Source organism: Stenella coeruleoalba, assembly GCF_951394435.1.
Source record: "Stenella coeruleoalba genome assembly, chromosome: 1".
In the NCBI taxonomy this organism is placed as follows: domain Eukaryota; kingdom Metazoa; phylum Chordata; class Mammalia; order Artiodactyla; family Delphinidae; genus Stenella; species Stenella coeruleoalba.
Genome location: NC_137169.1, coordinates 88,815,576 through 88,825,044, shown reverse-complemented (window position 1 = coordinate 88,825,044; position 9,469 = coordinate 88,815,576). Strand labels below are relative to the sequence as shown.

Here is a 9,469-nt window from a genome sequence, read left to right as displayed (position 1 = left end):
TTTGGTGAAAGCCAATCATGTAAATCCTGTTTCCTGTTTCCTCAGCTTCCTTGCATCTAGAGGTGACCATATGAGCCAATTCCAGCCTAAGCAGAAATCTGCTGGGGGTGAGGGAGGAAGGAAGGTGCTGAGAGAGCATTTACTTTCCTGATAAAAGGGGAAAATGACTAAGACTGTTAGTTGTCCTTCAAAAGTCCAATTCCTTTAGTCATAAAATCCTACAAGTTTTAGCTACAGACTACATGCTCCAGTCTCCTTTCCAGCTACATGTGACCAACTGACTAAGCTCTGGCCAAAGGTACAGGAGCAGAAGTGATACATGCAAATTCTGGAGCATACTCTAAAAAGGAATGGGTGTACCTTCTAGTTCTTTTCCCTTTCTTGTCAAGGCCCAGAGAATTTAAATAATTAGCCTCAAATACATAGATAATATCAGCAGAACTCAGATAAGAATGTTAGGCCTCCTTATTTCTAATCCACTGTACTTTCTATATACTACACTCATTGGGGTCTTAGAAATCTCTGCTATAACTCTGTACACTATATTTGGTATGTTAGTATAACAAAATCTCTTTGATATGATGCCATACTATTGATTCAAAATAATAACAGGATAAATTCACATTATTATAATGCATAAACCATAGCACCTCAGTTAATAAGCAAGATTTAGTTAGTGAGTCAACTGAGTTTCTTAACCTGAACAACTTAGGACTGGACTCCAGCTCATGGTATGTTATCTCTCCAAGGTGCAGATAACATGATACTTGGACAGTTCTATGACTAGAAGTAGCAAGGAGGTGGAGTTTTAGCCATTGCTCCACGAATGAGAGTTTCTCTTAATTGAGGTGGGAATATGAAAAAGCGACATAAAGACAAATGGACATAAAGACAAAAGGATGGGGTGCAGGGACCCGGCTGGGCTACAGAGGGACGGCAGGCAGGGAGGCCATGGGCCCCAGGGCTGCCACCAAGGTTGTGACAAAGGATGCAAATGAGTGGAAAGAATCTGAGCAAAAAGAGGTTGATTACAGCAGCCTAAGAGTTCAAACAATGCAAATAAGTGAAAAGGAAGAAGATGAAAATGAAAAAAGAGGACTTCCGGGAAGATGGCGGAAGAGTAAGACGCAGAGATTACCTTCCTCCCCACAGATACACCAGAAATACATCTACACGTGGAACAACTTCTACAGAACACCTACTGAACGCTGGCAGAAGACCTCAGACCTCCCAAAAGGCAAGAAACCCCCCACGTACCTGGGTAGGGCAAAAGAAAAAGATAACAGAGACAAAAGGATAGGGACGGGTCCTGCACCAGCGGGAGGGAGCTGTGAAGGAGGAAAAGTGTCCACACACTAGGAAGCCCCTTCGCGGGCGGAGACAGCAGGTGGCGGAGGGGGGGAGCTTCGGCGCCGCGGAGGACAGCACAACAACAGGGGTGCGGAGAGCAAAGCGGAGAGATTCCAGCACAGAGGATCAGGGCCGACCGCCACTCACCAGCCAAGAGGCTTGTCTGCTCACCCGCCGGGGCAGGCGGGGCTGGGAGCTGAGGCTCGGGCTTCGGTCGGAGCGCAGGGAGAGGACTGGGGTTGGCGGCGTGAACACAGCCTGCAGGGCGTTAGTGCACCGCGGCTAGCCGGGAAGGAGTCCGGGGAAAAGTCTGGACCTGCCGAAGAGGCAAGAGACATTTTCTTCCCTCTTTGTTTCCTGGTGCGCGAGGACAGGGAATTAGGAACGCTGCTTAAAGGAGCTCCAGAGACGGGCGCAACCCACGGCTGAAAGTGCAGACCCCAGAGACAGACATGAGACGCTAGGGCCGCTGCTGCCGCCACTAAGAAGCCTGTGTGCGAACACAGGTCACTGTCCACGCCCCCCTTCCGGGGAGCCTGTGCAGCCCGCCACTGCCAGGGTCCCGGGATCCAGGGACAACTCCCCCAGGAGAACGCACGGTGTGCCTCAGGCTGGCGCAACGTCACTTTGGCCTCTGCCGCCGCAGGCTCGCCCTGCACTCAGTGACCCTCCCTACCCCAGGCCTGAGTGAGCCAGAGCCTCCGAATCAGCGGCTCCTTTAACCCCGTCCTGTCTGAGCAAAGAACAGACGCCCTCTGGCGACCTACACGCACAGGCGGGGCCAAATCCAAAGCTGAGCCCCTGGGAGCTGTGAGAACAAAGAAGAGAAAGGGAAATCTCTCCCAGCAGCCTCAGGAGCAGCAGATTAAAGCTCCACAATCAACTTGATGTACCCTGCATCTGTGGAATACATGAATAGACAACGAATCATCCCAAATTAAGGAGCCGTGTGGATGAAAGGCTCTTGGTGCTGCAGCCAGGAGTTAGTGCTGTGCCTCTGAGGTGGGAGAGCCAACTTCAGGACACTGGTCCACAAGAGGCCTCCCAGCTGCACATAATAGCAAACGGCGAAAATCTCCCAGAGACCTCCATCTCAACGCCAGCACCCAGCTTCACTCAACGACCAGCAAGCTACAGTGCTGGACATCCTATGCCAAAAAACTAGCAAGACAGGAACACAGCCCCACCCATTAGCAGAGAGGCTGCCCAAAATCATAATAAGTCTACAGACACCCCAAAACACACCACCAGACGTGGACCTGCCCACCAGAAAGACAAGATCCAGCCTCATCCACCAGAACACAGGCACTAGTACCCTCCACCAGGAAGCCTACACAACCCACTGAACCAACCTTAGCCACTGGGGACAGACACTAAAAACAACAGGAACTACGAACCTTCAGCCTGCAAAAAGGAGACCCCAAACACAGTAAGGTAAGCAAAATGAAAAGACAGAAAAACACACAGCAGATGAAGGAGCAAGATAAAAACCCACCAGACCAAACAAATGAAGAGGAAATAGGCAGTCTACCTGAAAAAGAATTCAGAATAATGATAGTAAAGATGATCCAAAATCTTGGAAATAGAATAGACAAAATGCAAGAAACATTTAACAAGGACCTAGAAGAACTAAAGATGAAACAAACAATGATGAACAACACAATAAATGAAATGAAAAATACTCTAGATGGAATCAATAGCAGAATAACTGAGGCAGAAGAATGGATAAGTGACCTGGAAGACAAAATAGTGGAAATAACCGCTGCAGAGCAGAATAAAGAAAAAAGAATGAAAAGAACTGAGGACAGTCTCAGAGACCTCTGGGACAACATTAAACGCACCAACATTCAAATTATAGGGGTTCCAGAAAAAGAAGAGAAAAAGAAAGGGACTGAGAAAATATTTGAAGAGATTATAGTTGAAAACTTCCCTAATATGGGAAAGGAAATAGTTAATCAAGTCCAGGAAGCACAGAGAGTCCCATACAGGATAAATCCAAGGAAAATACGCCAAGACACATATAATCAAACTGTCAAAAATTAAATACAAAGAAAGCATATTAAAAGCAGCAAGGGAAAAACAACAAATAACACACAAGGGAATCCCCATAAGGTTAACAGCTGATCTTTCAGCAGAAACTCTGCAAGCCAGAAGGGAGTGGCAGGACATATTGAAAGTGATGAAGGAGAAAAACCTGCAACCAAGATTACTCTACCCAGCAAGGATCTCATTCAGATTTGATGGAGAAATGAAAACCTTTACAGACAAGCAAAAGCTGAGAGAGTTCAGCACCACCAAACCAGCTCTACAAAAAGTGCTAAAGGAACTTCTCTAGGCAAGAAACACAAGAGAAGGAAAAGACCTACAATAACGAACCCAAAACAATTAAGAAAATGGGAATGGGAACATACATATCGATAATTACCTTAAATGTAAATGGACTAAATGCTCCCACCAAAAGACACAGATTGTCTTGATACCAAAACCAGACAAGGATGTCACAAAGAATGAAAACTATAGGCCAATATCACTGATGAACATAGATGCAAAAATCCTCAACAAAATACTAGCAAACAGAATTCAACAGCACATTAAACGGATCATACACCATGATCAAGTGGGGTTTATTCCAGGAATGCAAGGATTCTTCAATATATGCAAATCAACCAACGTGATTCACCATATTAACAAATTGAAGGAGAAAAACCATATGATCATCTCAATAGATGCAGAGAAAGCTTTTGACAAAATTCAACACCCATTTATGATAAAAACCCTGCAGAAAGTAGGCATAGAGGGAACTTTCCTCAACATAATAAAGGCCATATATGACAAACCCACAGCCAACATCATCCTCAATGGTGAAAAACTGAAAGCATTTCCACTAAGATCAGGAACAAGACAAGGTTGCCCACTCTCACCACTGTTATTCAACATAGTTTTGGAAGTTTTAGCCACAGCAATCAGAGAAGAAAAGGAAATAAAAGGAATCCAAATCGGAAAAGAAGAAGTAAAGCTGTCACTATTTGCAGATGACATGATACTATACATAGAGAATCCTAAAGATGCTACCAGAAAACTACTAGATCTAATCAATGAATTTGGTAAAGTAGCAGGATACAAAATTAATACACAGAAATCTCTGGCATTCCTATACACGAAGGATGAAAAATCTGAAAATGAAATCAAGAAAACACTCCCATTTACCATTGCAACAAAAAGAATAAAATATCTAGGAATAAACCTACCTAAGGAGACAAAAGACCTGTATGCAGAAAATTATAAGACACTGATGAAAGAAATTAAAGATGATACAAATAGATGGAGAGATATACCATGTTCTTGGATTGGGAGAATCAACGTTGTGAAAATGACTCTACCACCCAAAGCAATCTACAGATTCAATGCAATCCCTATCAAACTACCACTGGCATTTTTCACAGAACTAGAACAACAAATTTCACAATTTGTATGGAAACACAAAAGACCCCGAATAGCCAAAGCAGTCTTGAGAACGAAAAACGGAGCTGGAGGAATCAGGCTTCCTGACTTCAGACTATACTACAAAGCTACAGTAATCAAGACAGTATGTTACTGGCACAAAAACAGGAACAGGATAGAAAGCCCAGAGATAAATCCACGCACATATGGTCACCTTATCTTTGATAAAGGAGGCAGGAATGTACAGTGGAGAAAGGACAGCCTCTTCAATAAGTGGTGCTGGGAAAACTGGACAGCTACATGTAAAAGTATGAGATTAGATTACTCCCTAACACCATACACAAAAATAAGCTCCAAATAGATTAAAGACCTAAATGTAAGGCTAGAAACTATCAAACTCTTAGAGGAAAACATAGGCAGAACACTCTATGACATAAATCACAGCAAGGTCCTTTTTGACCCACCTCCTAGAGAAATGGAAATAAAAACAAAAATAAACAAATGGGACCTAATGAAACTTAAAAGCTTTTGCGTAGCAAAGGAAACCATAAACAAGACGAAAAGACAACCCTTAGAATGGGAGAAAATATTTGCAAATGAAGCAACTGACAAAGGATTAATCTCCAAAATTTATAAGCAGGTCATGCAGCTTAATAACAAAAAAACAAACAACCCAATCCAAAAATGGGCAGAAGACCTAAATAGACATTTCTCCAAAGAAGATATACAGACTGCCAACAAACACATGAAATATTGCTCATCACCACTAATCATTAGAGAAATGCAAATCAAAACTACAATGAGATATCATCTCACACCAGTCAGAATGACCATCATCAAAAAGTCTACAAACAATAAATGCTGGAAAAGGTGTAGAGAAAAGGGAACCCTCTTACACTGTTGGTGGGAATGTAAATTGATACAGCCACTGTGGAGAACAGTATGGAGGTTCCTTAAAAAACTACAAATAGAACTACCATATGACCCAGCAATCCCACTACTGGGCATATACCCCGAGAAAACCATAATTCAAAAAGAGTCATGTACCAAAATGTTCATTGCAGCTCTATTTACAATAGCCCAGAGATGGAAACAACCTAAGTGTCCATCATCGGATGAATGGATAAAGAAGATGTGGCACATATATACAATGGAATATTACTCAGCCATAAAGAGACGAAATTGAGCTATTTGTAATGAGGTGGATAGACCTAGAGTCTGTCATACAGAGTGAAGTAAGTCAGAAAGAGAGAGAGAAATACCGTATGCTAACACATATATATGGAATTTAAGAAAAAAAATGTCATGAAAAACCTAGGGGTGAAACAGGAATAAAGACACAGACCTACTAGAGAATGGACTTGAGAATATGGGGAGGGGGAAGGGTAAACTGTGACAAAGCGAGAGAAAGGCATGGACATATATACACTACCAAACGTAAGGTAGATAGCTAGTGGGAAGCAGCCGCATGGCACAGGGAGATCAGCTCGGTGCTTTGTGACCGCCTGGAGGGGTGCGATAGGGAGGGTGGGAGGGAGGGAGACGCAAGCGGGAAGAGATATGGGAACATATGTATATATATAACTGATTCATTTTGTTGTGAAGCTGAAACTAACATACCATTGTAAAGCAATTATACTCCAATAAAGATGTTAAAATGAAAAGAAAAAAAAAAGAAAGAAAATGAAAAAAGAGAAGATCCAGATGATAATCGGGAAGAAGGTAGAGGTGGTGGTGATGATGTAGAAACATCTTCAGGTACCTGGAATAAAACAGCTCCTGTACAAACATCTCCTGCTCCAGTAGTTGTTACAGAAACCCCAGAACTGACAATGACTAGAGGCATGTATAGGCCTCTTGGGGTCAGGTTGACCACAGCAAGGAAAGCACCACAAGGACCACTAGAAATCTACAGTGATACACAGTTCCCATCCCCGCAGTCCACCGCCAAGCATGTAGAAAGCCAGAATAGGTATTTAAAATGAATGCTACCTGGAGTTAAATGACCACGTATGGCACATCCACATCTTATTTAGGGACATGAATTTTTTACAAAGTAAATAATATGGGAAGAAATGTAAATTACATCAAATGGAAATTTTTCAGGGTGGCTTTTAAATTAAGTCCCAGACTTTTTGCCTCTTTGAGAGCACAGCTGGCTTGAACTTAAACCTCCACTTTGACCTGTTCCTCAGCTCTGTCCTACAGTGATTCACCACACTCATCTTTATCTGATCCACTCCCATAAAGTAGAAGTGTGGAGAGGTCTTTGAATAATAAGTAGAACTTTACTTGAATGAGGAAATTGTTGTCCTTACTTTATGCATAAAGAAAGAGATATGTATTGTCTATTATTTGCTAAAAGTGAGTCTTAGAAGGAATCACCATGTCATTATACAGCTTGTTAACTTTCCAGTTGCCTTGAAGTCGGTCCCAAAATAGGTTTTCAGTTAATAGTATTCAGCAGATTTGCTACCACAGAAAATAGGACTGTAGCGCTTCAGTACAGTATTCTATATTTTCTGTTCAACTGAAGCCTTAAAAAATGGTTTTGATAAGGATTTATAAACCAGTTTCCCCCTCCTGTCCCTTCCTCAAGATTTTTCTAAGGGGTGGCTTTTTTTTTTAATTCAAGGAAGGATATTTTCAAAACAACCTAGTGAAGAAGAAATATTTACTGATCACATTTCTTTTCCCTTAGGGATAAAGAAATGGAGAAGAGCTTTGAAGTAGTAAGACACAAAACTAGAGGTAGGGATGAGGTTTCAAAAAACCAGGCCCTTAAACTTCAGCTAGACAACCAGCATGCCGTGCTTGAGAATCAGAAAAGCAGCCACACAGTACAATTAAGGAATGGTGTTTGCTAACCCTTCTAAGGTAACTAGACCACAGCTAACCACCACGGACAGCCATCCATCATCTACCTGATCTCTGCTGGATCTACAATGGATGCAGACCGCTCGGTATACGGGATCAGCCCTACTGTACTATGGAAGTTTAAAGTGTCACCACTGCTCTTTATGTGTATTGGATTTAGGGGGATTTTCATTGTTATATAAATGTGTGAACTAGATTCAGCAGTGTTCTTTCATAATTACTCTACAAATACAAAAAAAACAAAAACTGCAGCCAGTGGTCATTTCAAAATCTTTTTATGTTCAGATACTGAGCCTTCGTAAGGGTTGACTACCTCAGATTTGCTGCACTCATTGTGAACTTCATGTGGATCACAATGTCTGGATAAGAAGGTTACAGCTTTTAAGTGCTGATGAGAAACTTGAAACCAGCTCTCCTGGATTCCTATCAGAAATCCTGCAGAAAGTCAGCCATCTGGGTTCTGATCTGCTGTAAAAGATGAAGATTTAAGTGACCTTAATTAACCTGTCCTGTGCCCCATCCATAAGGAATACTCTGTAGTACACCATGGCTGTATTAGACTTTCTGGAACATGCTGCTCTCAAAAGAACTGATGTGTCCAGATAATCTGTGTAGGGCTGTGATTTATAATTTAAACTTTGGGTTGTATTCTGAGGTAAACACAAATTAAATTCAACCAAACTCGGGTCACCAAGTGGGAAAGTGGGGGGGGGGGCATAATCTTATTTCTTTTAGTAATTTTTTATTCGGGTAGTGCTCTTTCTGTGTTCCATATTAAGGATTCTTTTGGTTTTGGGGTTTTTTTTTTGCTTTGACTTGGAATAGTTCTTTGGCAGAGCATATTGCTTGGCTAAGTAACCTGAAACATGCATTAGAATTGTGAAATGTCTCATGAATATGTCAATCCCTAGAGTAGAAACAAATGGCCTTTGATGTAAAGGGCAGTAGACGCAGGGGGCTCTACTTCAGGTGATGCGAAAGCCTCCTCTAATCAGGTCTAAGTTGTATAGTAAACTGTGGTGGAAAGAGTATGGTTTCTGCTCAGGCCAAGGGAGTCACGGATGTGTCCTTATAAATTCAAGGTAGTGAGAACAGAGCCTCAACCTAAAACCCACTGAAGTTTCATGGATCTTGCATGATCTCTGACAAGAATTCCAGATGCACTTGTGCCCAAATGTTTAAGGTGTTAGACATTCTGTAGATGCAGTGATTGTCCCAGCCTAGCTCTGTCGTCAACCTTCTGGTGTGTCTTTTTACATTGTTCATTTGGAGAGTCGGGACAAAAGACAGGTGATGTAGCCCTTCTGTTTTTAATAATTACAGCTTAAACTATACAGTAATTTTTAGTCCTGAAAAAGGACATCAGGACGCTACCCAGGATTACTGAAAAGTCTTTCCATCTAATGAGATAGTCTGGTAATTTTCTAGTTTTGTATCTTCGGTTTAATAGAAATATTTCAAAGTGGCATGTGACCACTTGATGCAGAGTCTGGGTTTCTCTATAATAAAATTCCTTTGCCAAGTGTAAGAGTTGCAGACTTGCTACTGGCAAGAGTGAAGCAAATGGGTGAGTAAAACTATCCTGATGCAGGAGCATTTTCCTCTAGGAGTTCAGAGTTGATAAAAGTGTTGATGCAGGAATCACACTCCTAGGAGGGTTACAGAGTCATCTGACAGGACCTGCGAACCATATCTGGGCAATAACGTTGGCATTATTTGAAGGCAGGCAGGATGTCTACGTTCTGATGTACTTGGGTACTTGCTGAGCCAGCCAAGGAGAGGTTGGATGACTGAGAAACAA

General features: G+C 42.1%; 1 pseudogene across 1 annotated transcript; it reads left to right on the top strand.

The window, feature by feature from the left end:
- The first annotated feature begins 879 nt into the window (after positions 1-879).
- Positions 880-7,641, top strand: LOC307193002 (protein CDV3 homolog; annotated as a pseudogene). The gene is made up of 3 exons: positions 880-1,120; positions 6,487-6,763; positions 7,493-7,641. The product of its transcript is annotated as a protein CDV3 homolog (transcript).
- The last annotated feature ends 1,828 nt before the right edge of the window (positions 7,642-9,469 follow it).